Source organism: Mobula birostris, chromosome 3 (genome assembly GCF_030028105.1).
Source record: "Mobula birostris isolate sMobBir1 chromosome 3, sMobBir1.hap1, whole genome shotgun sequence".
Lineage (NCBI taxonomy): Eukaryota > Metazoa > Chordata > Chondrichthyes > Myliobatiformes > Myliobatidae > Mobula > Mobula birostris.
In genome coordinates, this window is record NC_092372.1 from 34157115 (window position 1) to 34176248 (window position 19134).

Sequence of the window (19134 nt, forward strand, 5' to 3'; positions counted from 1 at the left end):
TCCTCTTCTCATCTCCCCCCCACCTTTTATTATGAACCACAGAGCCAGACTCAGTGCAAGAAACCCAGTCACTGTTGCTTCCACTTGGTTGGTCATCTCTCACCCCAACAGTATCCAAACTGCTATATTTATTTTTGAGAGGAACGGCCACAGGGGTACTCTGCACCGGCTGCCTATTCTCTTTCCCTCTCGACAGTCACCAGCTAACTGCTTCCTGCAATTTAGAGCCAACTACCTCCTGTGGTTCCCATCTATCACCACTTCATTCTTCCATATGTGAGAAAGGCGATAACACTGCAGTTCCAGTTCCTTAACATGATCTCTAAAGAGCAGCTGCTTGATGCATTTTCTGCAGATGTAGTTATCAGGGGGACTGGAGATCTCCCAGTAATCCTGCATCTTACACAAAGAATATACCTCTAACCCTGGATCTATGCTCACCACGTTAGCTATGTACTGACAGATGAAGAAAGAGGAAAAAAAGAAAACTTACTAGAAACTTATTTAGAGTCTCCACCTTTTCTTGTCTAAACCTCTTGAGCCAAAGCCTGCCAACTCCAGTAATGACCACTACACTAAAACCTTGCTTCTTTTTATTGGCCTTTTTATTGTTATAATTGTAGTCTGATAGGACAGGTAGTACTGGATAGATTGATTTGGTAAATGTTGTTCACTCCTTCCACAGTTGGTGCAGGGCCTCCACCTGCTGCTGTTGTGGAGACCCCATGTGCCATCCTGATGCTCCTTCACCTCTTTGAGTGGTCATTGTCTCGGGACTATGGGGGTTGGTGAAGAAAGCAATGGAACACTTTCCTTCATATGTTATGGCAGAGGATAGAAAAGTTGGGGGATTAATAATACAATTTTACGAATCACTGGTTAAGGAGGGGAGGAGAAGATGGTGGCGTGACGCAGCGCGTGCGGCCGCTCTGAATTGATATCGTATTTGTTAAATAGGGGCCGAGCACAATCCTGATTTGATGGAGGCGGGCGTGAGAAGCACGGAGGAACATCTGGAGAAACTTCTGAAATGCCCGCTTCGCTGCCACTGCTACTGTGCGATCAAGAATCTCCGGAGGGGAAGGCCCCAGATCCTCGGCTTTGCCTATTGCCTGTTGCCGGGGCCAGGGTAGAAGTGCTTGGCAGAGATAATGCTCGGTGCTGGAGGGCTGGTTGGAAGCTCGAAATTTTTGGACAGACTCAGAGTCGGCTGTGTTCGGGTGCTTCCAGGGTGCTGCATCGGCAAATTTGCGGCGCTGGAGGTTCATGGCAAGGAGAGAGTTTCTCTTCCCTCTGCCGTCTGCGTGAGATGATGGGACTTTCGAGAGACTTTGAGACTTTTTTTTGCCCATGGTCTGTTCTTTATCAAATTACGGTATTGCTTTGCACTGTTGTAACTATATGTTATAATTATGTGGTTTTTGCCAGTTTTTTAGTCTTGGTTTGTCTTGTGTTTCTGTGATATCATTCTGGAGGAACATTGTATCATTTCTTAATGCATGCATTACTAAATGACAATAAAAGAGGACTGCATGTCCTCATAATCTAATCTAATATCATTTGGAGTATTATGTGATGTTCCGATCACCAAACTAAAGGAAGGATGTGATTACACTGGAGGGAGTGTCTGTATTGGAGGACTTCAGTTCTGGGGACAGATTGGATGAACTGGGTCTATTATCCCTGGAGCAGAGGAGGCCAAGGGCTGACCTTAGGAAGATGTGTGTATAGTATAAAATTAGAACAGACACAGATACAATCATATACAATCACTACATTTAAGAAATATTTAGATAGGCACATAATAGGCAAAGGCAGAGAAGAATGTGGTCGCATTGGAGGCAAATGGGACTGGTGTAGATGGGCAAACAGGTTAGCCTGTATACGGACAATTTGCCTGCACAGCACTTCCTCTGTATCAGTTCAGTTTATTTTGTATTGCTATTTTTTTTACTCATTCTGCTTCAGTGTATTATGCAATGATCTGGTCTGTAGATCCTGCTGAAGGGTCTTGGCCAGAAACGTCAACTGTTTACTCTTTTCCATAGGTACAGCCTGGCCTGCTGAGTTCCTCCAGCATTTTGTGTGTGTTGCTTGGATCTCCAGCATCAGCAGGGTTCCTCTTGTTTGTGTAGGTTATACAAGGCAGTTTTTCAGTATTTGTCAATGTGAAGTGGAGAGTGAATTTGTAAATCTGGTGGAGCAAAGCACATTGGAAATGGCAAGGGTGAAGCACCACAGGAGGGGTGTGGGACAAGTGGCAAAGGATGAGGGGGAGTGTTGGCACAGGTGCAGACGCACCCAGCCCTGAGACACCAGGCAAGGTCATTTGATTCCAGACAATGGGTTTATTGATCATAAAAGAATGTATTTCTGATGCCTTCCATTTCCTCCCCTCTCCCTTTCCCTTTTCCCAACCATGATTCCCCTCTTCCTGCCCTCTTCCCACTCTCATTCCACAAGAGAGACCCATATCAGAATCAGGCTCATCATCACTCACGTATGTCGTGAAATTTGTTTCTTTTTTTCTTGCACCTGTACAGTGCAATACGTAAAATTACTTCAATGCTGTGTAAAAGTATTAGGCACCCTAGCTACATATAGGTGCCTAAGACTTTTGCACAGTACTGTACATATGGCGATAATAAACCAATTCCAATTCCATAACTATGACTTGTAATTTAATGAGATGTCCCTTTTTCTTGAAAGGAAGTTGAGAACATTCTTGAAGCACTTTTCTCTCCTCCTAAATAACATTTGTCATAATTGATTTGAGAGCAGAGCCCTGGCTTTGGGAGTCTGGTGTCAGCTCTGAAGATAAAATGTCCCACCCTCAGTGAAAGTGGGCGAGTGTGGTCAGGACACTGTGAGAGTCATAGTCCCGTGTAGCAGAGAACCAGGCGCCTTGGCCTATCATGTCCATACTGACAAGCATATTGGCCTGGGAGGGTTTTCCATATGTCTCCATTAACTCAAATGGACACAGAACATTGACTTAGTAAACCTTACGCTCATCTTCCTGTATTATTCACCCTCACTCCTCCAGCTCCACTTTTGGTTGTGTGGTATAAGATCTGGTAGTGTCCCTGCAGAGAGAAACTGAATTCTTCTGCATTTGTTTCAAATTACCAGTTAAGTTTGTTGAAATGGCTATGGTTGAGGCTTAAATGCTGCCCATGATATTGGTAGTTAATAGATTCTTGGAAAAGAGGAATGTGAAAAGCTGAAGATATTTAACGTGGCAGGACAAAATTAAAAATAAACTTTAATAACTACTGCAAAAGGGACCAACGTAAGCAAACTTGCACACTCAGACAGACAGCTGCAGCTGCTACTCTCATAAGTCTCATAAGAAAATATAATTTTAAATACCTTTGAAGGAAAATTCTTCATCTATCATTTTTCAGGAAGTGTTCACACAAACGAACAGTAGTACAGGTCACGATAAATGTATATTACGAAGATATAAGTAATATCAGACCAGAAAGACATTTATTTCCTGTCACAAACCATAAATGGCTTACCTGTCACTGACAAAATAGCAGACAGATAACTTGCTCATCCCAACCTGATGGATGCAGATAGATCTGAATTGGATCTGACAGTCTTGTTGAAAGAAGTCAGCAGAAGAATACAGTCATCACTATAAAGAAAGTCACTCATTTCAGAAAGCTTATGCAGAACCTTTAGAGCTGAAGTGGACTCATTCCCATTCAGATCTTTAATTGCATACTGTACATTTGATGATTTGGCATTTTACTCAATGCTGGAAAAAGCTACTTGTACATTCTAACATTTTATCTTGATAGCAATCTTGGGCTGTTGAAGCAAGAATGTCTGGTGTCAATGACTCTTAAAATGGCAGTCTTTAGAACTGGTTTGAGTTATCCCATGCCTGAAGCATCTAATTCTATGGTATTTCAAGGCACTGCTGAAAGTCGGTCAGACTGTACAGCTGGTAAATGGAACCTGAAATTTCCTGTACGGAGTCACCCACTTGAGAAGTTCGTGACATTTCAAATTACTGCTGTAATCTTGTAAAAACTAGCATGTAGTTCTCTACTCTAAGGATTAGTTAGCCATCCTGAACCCAGCCCAGGCAATATAAACAAGCCAGCTTTCTTATGGCGTTTTCTCCAAACTTAACCCAATGTACCACAGTGAGATTAAACACATTTCAAAGATCACGATATGAGGCAAATTACAACAGTAAGTACATTGCAGAAATACTCAGTGGCTATGAGTCCCTTGGGACATTGTAAATTTCTGCCAAATCTCTGTTAGTACAGATCTGAGCTTCAAAATAGGTTTGGTTGCAGATTGAAGACTGCTGTCTGTCAAGAACCCAGCTAGGAAAGAGGCTACTTCAGCTCTGGTATAACAAACACAAAATCCTGGAGGAACTCAGCAAGTCAGCAGCATCTATGGACGGGAATGAACAGTCAACATTTTGGGCCAAGACCCATCATCAAGACTGGAAAGGAAGGAGCAGAAGCCAGAATAAGGCCGCTGGGGGGCGGGGGGCATGGAAAGAGTACAAGCTTGGCAGGTGATAGGTGAAACAAAAATGGGTTGGTGGGGGGAGGGGGATTTGAAGTAGGTAAACTGAGAGGTTAGATGGAAGGGGTAAATGGTAGAAGAAGAAATCTAATAGGAAAGGACAGTGGATCATGGAAGAAAAGGAACAAGGAGGTGAACCAAAGGGAGGTGAGGATAAGACAAGAGCTGAGAGGCACTTACCACTGCAAGCATTCCCATTCAGACATGTCTGTCCACGTCCTCCTTTGCTGCCAAAATGAGACCACGTGAAGGATGGAGAAGCATCTGTTTATATTTCAGCTGGGTAGCCTCCAATCTGATGGCATGAATATTGATTTCTCTAACTGCCGATAATTACTTCCCCTCCCCTCTTTCTTTTTCCACTCCCCATTCTGGTTACCCTCTCACCCCCTCAGTTCTCCTCACCTGCCCATCACCTCCCTCTGGCTCCCTTCCTCCTTCCCGTTCTTCCAAGGTCACTGTATCTCCACATAGATTACTTTTTCTTTAGCCTTTTACCTCTTCCACCTATCCCCTCCTCCACCATCACCCACCTTTCCCCTTGCCTGGTCTCACCTAACTCCTTCCCTCCATCTTCTTATTCAGGCTTTAGGACTTGCACCACCAGGCTTAGGAACTGTTAATACCCGTCAACCATTAGGCTCTTGGACAAAGGGGATAACTTCACTTGGCTTTTGCTTGCCACATCATTGAAATGTTCCTATAAGCAATGGACTCACTTTCAAGGACTCCTCATCTCCTGTTCTCGATACTTATTGCATATTTATTTATATTATTGCTTCTTCTTTTTGCATTCGCACAGTTTGTTGCCTTCTGCACTCTGGTTGAAACCCCTAGTTTGGTGGTCATTCATTGATTCTGTCATAGTTGCTATTCTGTGGAATTTTTGAGTATGCCCACAAGAAAATGAATCTCAGGGTTGATAATAAAATTTACTTCGAACTTTGTACCCCTTCTCTTCCTGCCAGAAACGTTGACTTGTTCATTCCCTCTACAGATGCTGCCTGACTTGTTGAGTTCCTCTAACCTTCTGTGAGTTACTCAAGATTTCCAGCATCTGTGAAAATCTGGTGTTTATGTTTAGCTCTGGTATCATGTAATGAGACAATGCTCTCTTTCAGAATTGAATACAAAAATTTTGTTTCATATGGTCATAATACCTTTTCTTGGGGAAGCAGGAAACTATCCCCATTGTCCAGTTCAATAGTTACCTCTGATCCAATGTCACAGAAACATCATTTAGTATTTTCTCTAAGTGAAAATGTGCACAAATCGGTGACTCTGCATCATGCAGTATCTTACCTGCAGTTAAGCATTTTAGGCCATTACAAAAGCCAGATGAAAGGCACTATATACGAGGGGTGATTGATAAGTTCGTGGCCTAAAGTAGATGGAGTCAATTTTAGAAAACCTTACACACTTAGTCCAGTGGTCGTGGAGCATACGGATCCCTTCTTTGAAGATGTCGACAGAAAGTGGTCCACGGCAGGGGTGATTGATAAGTTTGTGGCCTAAGGTAGAAGGAGATGAGTTATACAGCTCTCGTTATATGCATGTGCAGTTCAACTCTTTGAGTGATTATGCAGAAAGTTTGAAGTTAATAACACATCTCCTTCTACCTTAGGCGACGAACTTATCAATCACCCCTGCTGTGGACCACTTTCTGGAGGTCCAAGGCACCGACTTCTACGAAGAAGGGATCTGTATGCTCCACGACTGCTGGAATAAGTGTGTAAATGTAGGAGGGGACTATGTTGAAAAATAAATGTGCTAGGTTTTCTAAAATTGACTGCTTCTACCTTAGGCCACAAACTTATCGATCATCCACGTAGATGCAAGATTACAACTAATCTCCTTAAGTCTGTTAGATTTAGCATTAAGTGAAAAGACATGAGGAGACAAACATTTTATGAATTCTTTGCTAATATTCTTCCCCTTCTAAACATGCTAAGACCATGAATAGCAAGAAAACCATAGTGTGGTGGGTGTCATGGCAACGTAGTGGTTCACCTGACACTATGTCAGCTCGGCGTTCTGGAGCTAGGAGTTCAATTCCGGCGCCTTCTGTAAGGAGTTTGTGCCTTCTCGCCATGAACCACATGCTTTTTCTCCCACAGTCCAAAGACATACCGGTTAGTGGGCTAATTATTGTAAATTCCTGTGGTTAGGCTAGTGTTAACTAGGTGGGTTGCTGGTGGTGCAGTTCGTTGGGCTGGTAGAGCCTGTTCCACATTGTATCTCTAAATCAATAAAAATGAAGAACTGTCTTGGATTGAAATAAAAGTATAAAAATATAATTTCACCATGTACATTTAACATGCTAAGGTATTCAAAAATGCTTCACACGGTCTTGCTCAAAGACATTGGTTTTAATAAGGATTTTAAAGGAGATAAAGAGCGATCAGAACTAGGGAACCTCATTTTTCACAGAGGATTGTATGGCTGTTAATTACAGAAGTAAGGAACTGGGAGACCATGAACGGATTTCCAAATGTGCTTAAAATCATGCACCATTTAACCAGGAAGTAAAGTTAGTCAGCAAGTGCAGGGGTGGAAGGATTAAAGTGATGGTGCAAGGGTTAGACCAGGGACAGCAGAGATTTAAATAAAGTCAATTTGCACAGTTTAAAACAAGGAATGACACCTAGAGTGTGTTGGACTGATGAAGTTCAGAGGTACCAATGCCCTGAACAAGGGTTTCTATACCAGGTGCACTGAGGTAGAGCCAGCAGGGGATATTTTTGAGGGAGAATAAGCCAGTCTTTCTGATGCCATGCATTTATAGTCAATAGGTCACCATGTACTTAAGCGTGATACCAAAGCTGCAAACAGTCCAGTTCAACTTCAGAATTTTCCGGGGAAAAAAATGATTTGAAAACAAATTTTGTGCTGAAGTTTGAGTGCGAGTTTATTTTCCGAAACACAAGAGATACTGTAGATGTTCAAAATGCTAGAAAAAAACTTAGCAAGTCAGGCGAGGGAATAAACAGTCAACATTTTGGGTGGAGACTGATTAAGGGTTTCGGCTTGAAATGTCTGCTGTTTGTTTTTTCATTTTCTGATGTTTGGGTGGAAATCCATCTTTCATACTCAGTGCTGATCTTGGACAAGAAGTCTGACAACTGAAACTTGGTAGAGAAGTTGAAAGAGATGAAATAGGCTCAGCAACATCACTTACATGTACAAACATGAGCAGTAGATGCATGGAACTCAATTGATTCAAAGACCATACTGAAATAACAATGTTATTTAATCCTTCTCACTAGAATTCCTTTGTCAAACATGTGAATAAAGAGAAATTGTTATGTTTTAGCCTGCTTGTCACCGAGGAGTAGATTGTAGATGAGAAGTAGGAGGGGACCAATGATAATTTCTCAAAGGATATCCAAGCAAATAGAATGGTAATCAAACGAGACCCCGTTCCAGGTGACTTTACATGTAATACATAGTTAATACTGGACTCCAGTAATTTGGTTCTACCCAGAAAATGCTGGTGAAGAAATATTGGAGAAGAAAAGGGTGGTCAATGGAAGTAAAGGGAAGAAGTCTGAAGATGCACGACAACATTCGTTACAGCTGCATCAGATCCGTTTCAGTACCTTATGGGACAGAAATCAGACCTGGAGTTCATAAAAACTGCATCTGGAGTTGAATGATGAAAGCATATGTGGAGAAAAAAGTGATGGAGATGGGACAATAGCTTAAAGGACTGTGAGTGTGATATCTTTATTATTCTGGAGAGAAAATTAAAGATAAGAGATATGACAAAATGATGAATCAGATCGAATCTTCTCATGTTGAAAGAATATGATCAGTAGTTTAATACAAACAGAGAAATGAAGCATCTTACAATGTTAATAAAAAAAGCATTACTAACACCAAGGTAAGCATGGTTTGAGATATCATCATCTGAAAACAAGTCAACAAAGAGAGGGAAAATAAATCATGTGAGAAAACAAGAATAAATATACAATATATATACTTCATAGAAACTTTTGCATGTAGATAAAAGTGAATGAAAGCATATGCATCCCAGTGAGAAGAAACAAGAATGGGGAATAAGGAAATGTTAAAGATGTTAAACAAATATATTGTCTTTCCTCTCAACAGAGAACAAAATATTGCATGCATTCTTCACTTGAATAATCAGTGCCTTTCTAAATGCTAATTAATGTTACCCCTCAAAATCTTTGCAATCATTTCCCCTCCACCAATGATAGTTTATATAGCCTGTAATTACTCAGTCTTTCCATTTCACTGTTTTTACATTAATGATGCAATGTTTGCAGTCCATAAGACAGAGTAGAACTCAGCCCATCAAGTCTGCTCTGCCATTCCATCATGGCTGATTTATTATCCCTCTCAATTACATTCTGCTGCCTTCTCCCTATAACCTCTGATACCCTGATTAATTTAGAACTTATCAAACTCTGCCTTAAATATACCCAGTGACTTGGCCTGCACAGCTATTTGTGGCAATGAATTCCATAGATTCACCACCATCTGGCTAAAGAAATTTTTCCTCATTTCTGTTCTAAATGGATGTCTCTCTATTCTGAGGCTACCCTAAACTCCCCCACGATAAGGGACATCCTCTTCACATGCACTCTATCTAGCCCTCTCAGTATTTAATGAGACCCTCCCCGATTCTTCTATACTCCAGTGAGTACAGGCCCAGAGCTTCAAACACTTCTCATATCTTAACCCTTTTATTCCTGAGATCATTCTTGTGAACCTCCTTTGGACCACCTCCAATGCCAGCATATCTTTTCTTGGATAAGGCAACTAAAACTGCTCACAATACCACAAGTGCGGTGTGACCAATCTCTTATAAAGCCTTTGAATACATCCTTGCTATTGTATTATAATCTTCTTGAAATGAGTGCTAACATTGTATTTGTCTTCCTGAACACTGGCTCAACCTGCAAGTTAATCTTTAGGGAATCCTATACGAGGACTCCCAAGTCCTTTTGCAACTCTGACTTTTTGAATTTTCTCCCCTTTAGAAAATAGTCTACACTTTTATTCCTTCCACCAAAATGCATGACTATGCAGTTCCCTACACCATATTCCATCTGCCACTTTTTTTCCATTCTCCCAATCTGTGCAAGTACTTCTGCAAACACCCTGCTTCCTCAATATTACCTGTCCCTCCACCTATCTTTGTATCATCTGCAAACTTGACTGCAAAGCCATCAATTCCTTCATCCAAATCATTGACATATAATGTGAAAAGAAGCATCCCAACACTGATCCCTCTGGCACACCACTAGTCGCTGGCAGTCAACCAAAAAGGCCCCCTATATTCCCACTCTTTGTCTCTTGCCAGTCAGCCAATCTTCTATTCATGCTAGTATCTTTCCAGTAATACCATATTTGTTAAGTAGCCTCATGTGTAGCACCTTGTCAAAGGCCTTCTGAAAATCCAAATAAACAATATCCACCAACTTTCGTTGTCTATCCTACCTGTTACTTTCTCAACAAATTCCAACAGGTTTATTAAGCAAGATTTACCCTTAAGGAAACCATCCTGACTTTGGCCGATTTTGTCGTGTGCCTCCAAGTACCCCACAACCTCATCCTTAATAATAGACTCCAACATCTTTCCAACTACTGAAGTCAGGCTAACTGACATATAATTTCCTTTCTTCTGTCTCCATTAAAGAAAAGAGTGACATTTGCAATTTTCCAGTCCTCCCAGAACACTCCAAATCTAGTGATTCTTAAAAGATCATTACTAATACCTCCACAATCTCTTTAGCTACCTCTTTCAGAACCCTGGTGTGTCGTCCATCTGGTTCAGGTGACTTATCTACCTTCAGGCTTTGCAGCTTCCCAAGCACCTTCTTAGTAATAGCAATGACACTCACTTATGCCTGATACTCTCACATTTCTGGTATTCTGCTCGTTTCTTCCACAGTGAAGACTGATGCAAGGTTCTTATTGTTCATCTTTGAGGTCCTTTTTTTCATCTTTCTGCCTAACATCCTATATTCTCTCTTCAAGACCTCCTCCCTTTTCCTACCTCATTCTCCGATATGAGCCGAAGGTCAACCAGCTGCAGCTCCAGTTATTAACACAGGCTCTAAGGGGCTGCAGCTCAATACACTTCAAGCAGCTGTTGTTGCTAGGGAGACTGGAGATCTCCCAGTATTCCCACACCTCACACAAAGAACACACCACTAGTTCTGGACTCACTCTCAGTGCAATAGCTATATACTAACAGAAAAAGAAAACAACTCACTGGAAACCTAATTAGAATCTCTGCCTGTGCTCACCCAAATCTTTTCCTGCCTAAGCCAGTTGAGGCAAAGGCTGACCACTCTAACACTGTCCATTCACACAATTGCTGCTCCGCATACATGCTTCTTCTTAGTGACCCCTGCTGAGTGCCTAATATTATTGCAGCCTGCCTAAAAGTCCCAGAAGACCACAAAAGGTCCTGAGCTATCTTTATACCTTGCACTGCCTCACTAAAAAGTCCCAAAAGGCCCCAAGCTCTTTCCTTCAGTATCTCAGCCTTAATGAGAGAGGATTGAAATGTGATAGTCAGAACTTCTGATCATCACATCTATCCTTGCTCATCAGTACATTTGGGTCTGATGACTCATCTGATGTCCTAGACTCCAGAGTTATCAATAATGTCTTTCCTATGTTTATTCTATTCAATATTTTGCACATCCTTTGAAAGACAATATCAGTAATCGTTATTGCTGTCACCATGATAATTTTACTAACCAATATCTTCCTGGAAAACAGAAGAAACATATTTCATTTTGTTCTCCTTTAAAGTGATCCCCTTCCACATGTAGCATCTTTCCACTTCATTTTCTTATCAGACTTCTTCGATTTTTCCATTAATTTATCTGGCAGTATTTTTTCATGCACTGTGTTTGTTTGCCACCTTAGCTTATTTTTTTGGCTGGCCCTCTGAGGGAGACCAATTTGGGACCAGGCTTAGATCCTCCATATGATTATCACTGAGTACCATAGCCAAGGATGCACAATGAGATTCTTACCTAAATCTGGAAATTCAAGAATGCTACAGTTGAAATGTTATTATTCTATCTTGCACCATCTTTGCTTCCATTCCACCAGGCAAGGATCTGTCCTAAACTAAAGGCAATATCCACTGGAAATCAGTTGCCTAAAGATAGTGGCTGCCGGGCTACCATAGAACTTCATTTGGGCCCAGAAGTTCAACAGTTAAATTGAACTGAGCATTGAATTTGAAGATGAGTTGATGCCCCAACCGTGTCTTGCCCAGTATGACTTTGGCTCCACTATTACCTAAAGTTTATTGTTCTTATGGAGACCCAGTCCAGATGCAGAGTTTTGACACAAAATGTCAACAATTCCATTTATCCTACAAGTGTTCGACCTGTTGAGCTCCCCCAGCAGATTGTTTGTTGCTTTAAATAATTCTCTAATACATTGGTACTTTATCCTATAGATGAATCATAGAGTTATAGGCCCATACAGCACACAAGAGCCTTTTGGATCTCCAATTATCCACACACGCTAATCCTATTTTGTTCTCCCTCAGATTCTAACTCTCCAGGGGAAATTTACATTGGCCAAATAGCATAGCGACCTCTATGGCTTTTGGAGAAAACTATAGCACCCAGAGATAACCTAACGTGGTCTCAGAAGATGCATTTTCATCGCCTTATTTACCTGTTTTGTCACTTTTAGGGATCTATAGACTTGTACGCCAATGTCACTGCACTCCTCGATACTCACTGAGACCTTACCATTTATGGTACGTCTCATATCCTTATCAGATTCCGCAAAAAAAAACCTTGCACTTATCAGGACTAAACTACATTTCTGTTGATCTGCCCAATTTGCCAGTTGATCAGTATTGTTTCACAACCTAAATATTATCCACCTTACTCATCACCAGCAATTTTCGTATCATCTGCAAACTTATTAATCATATCACCTACGTTCACATCTAAATCATTAAAGTATATAATAGACAGCAATCACCCTAGTATGTATCCTTGTGGTACACCACTGGTCTCAGACTTCCAATCACAAAAGCAACTCTCCACCATCAATCTCTGTCTCCCGTTACCAAGCCAACATTGATTCCAATTTATAACACAAAATTTTATCATGATTTGACCAACCAGAATTCACCACATTCCTTCCATAAGCCAGCAAATGATTCTTTTTGAAACTCAGCCTCCTGCGGAGGAAGTTTTCTTATGCATTCTCCCGTTTTATGGAGATTCTATTTCCTGTCTAAAAATTTGTACGCAAAGGATTAGTCAATTTCCCCTTTTCACTGTTTCAATGACTCTTATAAATGACAGAATAGACTACATGCTCTCACTCCCTACATCCAGAGATAATAGATAGCTCTTCGGGCAAGATGGGAACTAGGTAATGGAAGATCATAGATCAGTGTTCTGAATCTGTCTACATGCATATGTCTTCTAGACTATTATTTCACAATGTGAAATTCACTGAGGCAAAAACGGTCTTTTTCCACTGAGGTTAGGTGAGACTAGAACTAGAATGAGAGGTCACAGGTTAAGGGTGAAAAGTGAAATGTCTAAGGGGAACCTGAGGGGGAACATCTGCCGACAGAAGTAGTAGATGTGGATTCAATTTCAACATACAAGAGAAATTTGGATAAGTACATGGTTGGGAGTGGAATGGAGGGCTATGGGGAAGTTTTTGAGATGCCGACATAGGGCAGATAGTTAAAGAGCATCATAGATAGGATGGTCAGAGTCTTTTTCTCAGAGTTGAAATATTAGATACTGCAGGACATGCATTTAAGGTGAGGGGGAGAAAATTTAAAGGTGGTGTGTGGGGGAACCTTAGTTTTACAGAGTGATGGGTGCCTGGGATCAGCTGCCAGGAATAGTGGTGGGATCAGATACAACAGTGGCATTTGAGAAGTTTTCAATAGACATGCAAATATTCAAGGAATGGAGGGATATAGATCACGTGTAGGCTTAAGAGGCTTAGTTTAGTTTGGTTTCATATTTGGCACAGACATTGTGTGCCGAAGGGCCTGTTCCTGTGCTGTACTGTTCTGTGTTCTATGCATGTTCTATTACTACAAAGAAAACAAAACAGCCTGATTGCATATTTAATTTCTTAAAAGCTCAACGATCTGATTCAGAGGCACAATTGTTTCAGACCTACATAGCGTGATGTGTTAGTATATCACTGTCACATCAGATATATAAAACTATCATCCTTGCTAAATCCATATTGGAATCAAACTTACATTAACTGAAATGGTAAGAGCGGCTTTAGTCTGCTATTTGTGACTCTGGGGCCTCACAAAAGGAGGTAATCCAGCTCACAGGTGGAACTCACAGATAGTTCAAGTTGTTTAACTTCTACTGGCTTTAAGAGCGGGGCCTTTTAAATGATGATTTCTGATGCTCAGGATAATTTATGACCTGATTGGTGGGGATGCAAACTTGACAACACTTGTTAAAATCAGGTTTGACATTGTTGACGTAGTTACAGGTTAAAGTAAAAGCTGAAGGTACTTTTGTTATTTCTCAGCAATTCCCAATGGAGCAAAGAGAAGATATCTGAACAAAAATCAAGGTATCCAGTGATAAATAAGTGAGTAAGGCCTACGTCAGGCAGGGTTGACCATGGATGTTGCGTTCCTAGCTATGCAAGTTTGGGCAGTACAATATGGAGAGCAAGCTGTTGCTCATATAGCAAGCTCCCCCTGTCCACTCATCTGAAGATCCCAGAGGAACAACAAAGACCGATACAGTTTGGTACAAGTAGTGATAAATAAACTGAGAATAAAATAGGAATTAAATAGGAAATTGTGGCTAGAAGAAAATTGTAAAACTAAGAAAAGCAAAACACAAGGAAGGAAATGAAGATAACAGTATATAGAGCTATATTCCTTCCTTGTACATTCATGTTATGTAGTGATGATATACTGAGTGCCAGAGTAATGCTGTACTTAAATGTCAATTTTGTTGAGATTTTACGCAATTTTCTTCTGCTGCGCTGATTTAATCATAGCCAGTCAGTAACTTTAACATCACAGTCTAATGGCCTGTAACACAGCTTACATGTGGGATTGTGACAGTGACTTTATAACAAAGAATAAATCAGTGAAACAGCACCCATTTACTCTCACTAATTTGTTGGTGGGTTGGAGACAGTAAGAGTGATGAAATAATGAGGTGAAAAATATGCAAAAAGATCAGCTGCAAGGATTTGTGTGGCTGTCGGCACGAGTGGTGCAATAATGACAGTGAGAGGAAATGAATATGTAAGTGAAGAAAAGTGGGGGGGACGTGAAGTAACCGGGAAGATGAAAATGAAGCGTGAAACACAAAACAGGAAGACATAGAAGAGGCAAAAGGAACATGTACATTTGGAACCACATTTGCCTCCCCATAGGTGCATCTCCTGTACGCAAACAACTCAGACCCAGATTTTTATCAGGTCATCACTGCCAACAGTTTTTCTTTTGGGATTTTTAGTCTTATTGAGTGGCCGCTAACATTTGCATGTGCGGATTTCAAACTGCTCTCTGTTTCACATTTATTTAAGTATAATCAGTTTTAGACAAGACACTCTTCTGTATTCTGTTACATGCCCCACCTGAGATGTTATTCTGCAGATTTATTTATACATAATGCAAACATTGCATCTTAAAGTTCCAGCCAGAAAAGCCCAAGAAGGATAAATTCCTTTAAAGCTTTGCACCAGCAGACCAGGATTGATAACACCGTGCCAGAATTAAAATGTTCCTAGAGTTAACAGGCAAGTCATATTTTTACTCTTTCTAGCCTGGCCAACGACCTACAGGGAGCTGTAAATGTCAGGGTAACTGTACAGAAAATTTGCAATATGCTTTGTGATGCTGATCGTCATTCTAGATGACCTCTGCTAAGTACATCCCCATGAATCACTGACAACATAATGTTGGACTTCACTTAGCAGAAACAGTATGTCTCTGTCAGGGTTTTGCTGCTCTGCAGACAAATTTACTGCAACAGTTACTGTCATAGCACGGCCGCTATAGCTCAATCATTTTGAAAGTTTCTTTCACATATTGGAGATAATGGGATGAAATTTGTACCTAGAGACAGAAGAAATGAGGGAATGAAATAACTACCCTGCATAAAAGATCGAGGAAACTTGGGATCATGTACCAGGTTTATTCATTCTTGCAGCCTATATATTGTTTGTCCAGCTAGAGAGCATGTGAGTTAATTATAATGCCAATTTCTGCAGGTTAAATATGTATTGAACCTGCAATTACAATGGCTTTGCACATTTAAAATCATGTCCGCAGGGAAGTAAAGAGTGTTTCTGCAACTCTACGGTGATATTTTAAAATTTGTCCTCGTGCTGTGATTTCTGATTTCACCTCATTATCAGTGCAAAATTAAAAACATGAAAGCTTCCACAACTGCATTTCGAATAAATATTGTAAAGCTCAGAGACTAGATTTAACTCAAAACACGGAATATATAGGCCATGAAATAGGACTCAGTAGCACCTGTCTCTGGGTGCTTTGGCTGTTTGCTTGATGGCAAAGTGGGTGTCTTAGGTGTAGATGCAAAACTTGTGCTGGGGATTCTGTCAGACAAGTAGTGCTGGAGGTAGTATCGTACTCAGCTCATTCCTCAGAAACGTTGTGTGGTGATCCGCACCACAGGGTAGGGGTGCTCGTGACTCTCTCTTATCTCTTTCATATTTTATAAGGCACAGCCCCAGAACAGAAGGACGCCTCCTTCAACCAGAGACGAGGGGAAATTTTTTAGCCAGAGGGTGGTGAATCTGTGCAATTCCTTGCCACAGGCAGCTGTTGGAGGCCAAGTCGCTTGGTATATTTAAAGCGGAGGTTGACAAGTTCTTGATTAGTGAGGGCATCAAAGGTTATGGGAAGAAGGCAGGGGAATGGGGTTGAGAGTGAAAATAAATCAGCCTTAATCAAAGGGTGGAGCAGGCTTGAACGGCTGAACGGACAAATTCTTATGGTTCCAGTGCTTCATAGTTGCTATCTGACCTGCTGAGCACTTCCACCATTTTAGAGTCATAGTATCATAGAACATTACAGCACAGAAACAGGCCTTTTGGCCAATCTAGTGTTTACCAAGCTATTAATCTGCCTAGTCCCATTGACCTACACCCAAACCATACCCCTCCCATCCATGAACCTATCCAAATTTCTCTTAAATTTTGAAATGATTTCTGTGTCCATTGTTGGAGATACCTGTAAGGATACTACTATTGAATTCAGCCACCTGCTCCAGCCAACTGCATCCTCATCTGAGGGCAAGGGCCCAATTGGCAAAAGCTGGCAAAGGACCACGGAGAAGATGGCACCAGCAAACAATGTACCAAAGGTGACAACCTTCAGACAGTTCATAAATTTACTTCCTTTTCTTCTTTCAAATATGATTCAGCTACTATTGGAGACTATGATCTACTATCTCATGGTGTGTTTTTGAGCTGACTTTGCGATCTCGTGCTTTGCTGTCTGAGGAAGTTCGATGAGGTTTCCAGTGAACTGGCCAGCCTGGAGGCCAAGGTGCCTAGAGACAGTGTGCGAACCCATGATCAACTACATTGATCTTGCCGATTAAAGCATCGAGGAAAATTGAAATTAATGAGATAGAGAGCAGAAGGTGAGTAACAGGTCTCTCTCTCACTGCTCCTGGAGGAAGGTGCCTGCGTTTGATCAGTCTCTCTCTCCCTCTTGCTCATTGGTGCTGGAGTCTTGGGTCCTGGGCAAGGTTTAGTCAATGCCGTTTGCGGGCAGAACTCTGCAGTTCACATTATGATGAGTTTCGAGTTGCGGCTTTTTTTCTTGCTATTTTGTATGACTTTGATCAGGGCAGTCTGGCTTTGTGACTGGCAGTCAATGAACAACACAGAGCTAAACTGAACTGTACTGAAACAAAACACTTCTGGACTGTTTCATTGTTTGATCTTTTATATCCTGTGTTTTTAAACTCACTTTTTTGCCATTTGTGCAATTTGCTTTTTTTTTGCACGTAGGGGGTTTGCTGCTTTTCTTTGAATGGGTTCGATGGTTTTCCTTGCTTTGTGGTTGTATGTGGGAAGACAAATCTCAGGGTTATACACTGCACACATACCACTATTAAATGATTCTTTGAATGTATTTTACAGTTCAAGGTAAATTTATCATCAAGGTATGTATATGTCATCATGTACTGCCTTGAGATTCATTTTCTTGCAGGCATTTATAGGAAACAAAGAAAGTAGAATTTATGAAAAATTATAAACAGACTGAAAAACAACCAACACGCAAAAGAATACAAATCATGCAAATAATATAAAATAATGAAGAATACCGAGAACATGAGTTGTCGAGTCCTTGAAAGTGAGTCTGTAGGTCGTAGAGTCAGCTCCACGTCCCTTCTATCTTCAGACTACTTGGAGTGTCCTCTCGTCCTCTGCACCAACGGCTACTGTGCTGTGGCTTAGAAGATTGGAAGCTGGGTTGCCAGCCAAAATGAAATAGCGCAGCTTCACTTCAGGTGCTGACCTTTATGCGTGGCACCAGTCCGTTGCAAAGAGCCGTAGTCAGTTAACAGTGTGGCTACCTTTGATTGTAGTAGCACATAACTGACGTTGCGAAGAGTGGGCAGAGGTTAATTAGATGCAGATTCATTTATTTATCTCGTGTACATTGAAATATACGGTGAAATGCATCATTTATGTTAACAACCAACACAACCTAAGGATGTGCTGGTGGTGGCCCACAAGTGTCACCACACATTCTGGCACCAACATAGAATGCCCACAATGTTCAGCTGAGCACCACGAGCACCAACAGCAAGAGAACAACTATGGAAATACAAGCCCCTTTCCTCCCTCCCTCCCAGTCATAGGTTGTGATCTCCCTATCTGATTTCAGGACTATTCTATTCAGTTACCCATAAGGTATGTTTTGTAATTCCCTGTGGCTCTAGTTCTTTCTCCTAATTGCTACTTATTCATGGAAATTTGTATACTCTGACAACATCCGTGGGAAATTGAGCTGTAAATTGACATCATTCAGGATGCACATGAACAGTTATTATTCCAGAGCACCCTCTCCACAAAAATAATACTGAAAGAAATAAAATACTGAATTTTATTCCTACCTGTATTAAGATGAAAGGTTTTGCTATGAAACTGAGGACAAGCAAAATATCCTTCATCTGCTGGCTTTTTGCTACATTTGGTTTTATCTCAAATACCTTCATGTTGAGATGTTCTGGCAAGTGAATCTCTCCAGTTAAGGCACTTATTCCCCTGACAAGAATAATATTATTTTTCTGTCAAATGTTATTACCTGAAATTGTTCATTCCCACCACAGAAACACTTGAGGCCTGGCTTTTATTGACGATGTGTCTATAAAATGGTGCGGTAAGCAACATCACCTGCAATACGACCTTAGAAAGGTGGCAATGAAAGTTAATGGAGTGGTAGGCAAGTGCTATGCGCTTGGAATCAATCCAGAGGCTTATTGTCCCTACAGTGATTTACTGCATTCAGCTCTTTCCAAGGAACTGCTGCTGACTAGATTCACTACCCTGGAGTCACTG